This window comes from Meles meles, chromosome 6, assembly GCF_922984935.1.
Source record: "Meles meles chromosome 6, mMelMel3.1 paternal haplotype, whole genome shotgun sequence".
NCBI lineage: Eukaryota > Metazoa > Chordata > Mammalia > Carnivora > Mustelidae > Meles > Meles meles.
Window position 1 is genome coordinate 91,962,336 of NC_060071.1, and position 2,554 is coordinate 91,964,889.

Here is a 2,554-nt window from a genome sequence, read left to right on the forward strand (position 1 = left end):
CCCATATTCATTCAGAGGTCAGTCACTCTGTAATATTCCCCACCGCAGCCCCTGGCAACCACAAATCTGCTTTCTGTTCCTATGGATTTGCCTATTCTGCACATTTCATATAAATGGGACAGTACAATAAAGAGTCCATGAAATTTGTTAAACAAACTAGTTAGCATATATCTAAACTTTTGAAGATAAATAACCAAAGAATTAGAAACAATTAAAAGAGATTGCCACTGGGGAGAGAGAGTGGAATGAGGAGAGAAAAAGCACGCAAAGCTGCTTTTCACATTAAGTTCTTTACTGTTCAACATATGTATTAACTGATCATTTAAATTGAATTTAAATAATTATTTGATAGTTGATCATTTTCCTTATAACGAGGGATTTTTAAAACTTAGTTTTTAAAATTGAAATTTTAAATCCTAATATTTAATAATAAATATTTAAATCCTAACCCCCAACAGGAAGGTATTAGGAGGTAGGGACCTTGAGAGATAATTGATCCATGAGGACAGAATCTTCATGATGGGATTAGGGTCCTTAGAAGAAGAAACAGGACAGAGCTTGCTTCCTCTATATTCTCCATCACATGAAAAGTATGAGAAGAAGATGGCCAACTGCAAACCTCAAAGCGGAACTTCACCTGACTTGGGACCTGCCAGCACTTTGATCTGGGACTTCCCAGCCTCTGGAACTGTGAGAAATAATTTCTGCTCTTTTAGCCACCCAGTCTTCTGTCACAGTATCCAGAATCAACTAACACATCAAGTGATCAGTCTTATACAGCAATGGAATCAGAGCCATGTTGGGGCAGAGCCTAGAGTACTTTGTGGAGATGAACAGTGAAATCCCATGTATTTTATGGATATACCACTAATATAATATCAAAATAGTTAATTAAATATAACTCTTAAACTCCCTCCATTTCTTATATGATTGGATAAATTTTGATTGAGAAGAAAAAAAGCCTTTTAAATAAGAAAAACAAAAGCTGTCACTGAAGGTCCACCAGCCCACATGTGACAGCATGGCAACCATGCCCTCCAACAGCTAACTTGTGGCCCCCCAGGACTATTACTGGCACCGTCTGGGCTCCACTTCCAGTAACAACTCCTTCAAAGTGAGTATGGTGGGGAAGTCATTCCTCACTACCCGGGTCTCCCCAAGGCCAACCTTGGTCACTGGTATGTATGCTGCTTCTTCTGGCAGTCCACTCTCCCACTCATGGCTACAGTGTTGGAGTCCCCAGAATGCTCAGAATCTTGCCAGGCCTCCAGCAGCACAATCACCTGCAACTTGGCTCTGGAAGCTATGAGGAGGCTTCCTGGTGGCCAGTCTGCCAAAGCCAACACCATGCCGCCATCTTGAGTGACCACCACCAGGCTTCAGGAGGCGCTAGACTCATCAGAGCCCCTCCGCTACCCTCTTTTCCCTTCCCCTCCCCATCAACTAGGCAGGTTGCAGCAAGCAGAAGCAATTGGGTTCTTTCATACCAAAGTAGCAAAACAGCAAAAAGGAAGTTGAGAGAATCCCACTCTTCACTATCCAAGCCACACCCAAACCTTCTTCACACCCTGAAACTGTGTGCTTTGCACCAAATGGAAAATAAGCGAAATTCTGCCATTTACGTGTTATGCTATCTAGTGAATCATTGTCAGACAAAGTGGATAAAAAGTACTTTGGAGGGGGCGCCTGGGTGGCTCAGTAGGTTAAAGCCTCTGCCTTAGGCTCAGGTCATGATCCCAGGGTCCTGGGATCGAGCCCCGCATCGGGCTCTCTGCTCCGCGGGGAGCCTGCTTCCTCCTCTCTCTCTGCCTGCCTCTCTGCCTAGTTGTGATTTCTCTCTGTCAAATAAATAAAAATTTTTTTTAAAAAAAGTACTTTGGAGAACCAACAAAACATGGAAGGAGTATAATTTTGAGCTACCGACCAAACCAAGATCATAAGCAGTGACATCTCTTATCCCATTGTAAAAGAGAAACTTGGACCTTCCGCAGAAGTCAACACATCAACACACTTGATTTTTAAACATGTTTTATCAATGCCACCTATTAACTATCAAATATCAAAGTGACAGGTGAGGGCCTTCACATTGAGATAAGGCTAAATGCTAGCCCTAATGTACTAATCACAACCCAAATGAATGCTATGGCATGGTGGGAGCGTGGGGCGCAGATGAGTTAAAGACTTTCAGAACTAAAATGGACCTTGACATAGCACCTGGGTGGCTTGGTGAGTCAGGCATCTGACTCTCAATTTTGGCTCAGGTCATGATCTCAGGCTCACTAGATGAAGCCCTGAGTCAAGCTCCATGCTGAGTGTGGAGTCTGCTTAAAATTCTATCTCTCCCTATGCCCCTCCCCGCCCTGCTCACACACTTTCTCTTTCTCTCTCTCTCAAATAAATAAAATAAAAATAAAATGGACCTAGGAAGCCAACTCCCCAACTCTTAAGTCTCTTCTACAGCAAAACTGCCAAGTATCCTGCCTGGGAAGTTAAAGAAGCTGCTAAAGCATATGGTGCCAGCAACCGGGATAATAAAAAGCAAGGAAGACAAAGG

General features: G+C 43.1%; 1 pseudogene; it reads left to right on the forward strand.

The window, feature by feature from the left end:
* Positions 1 to 1,021: 1,021 nt before the first annotated feature.
* On the forward strand, positions 1,022 to 1,362 carry LOC123943431 (annotated as a pseudogene).
* The last annotated feature ends 1,192 nt before the right edge of the window (positions 1,363 to 2,554 follow it).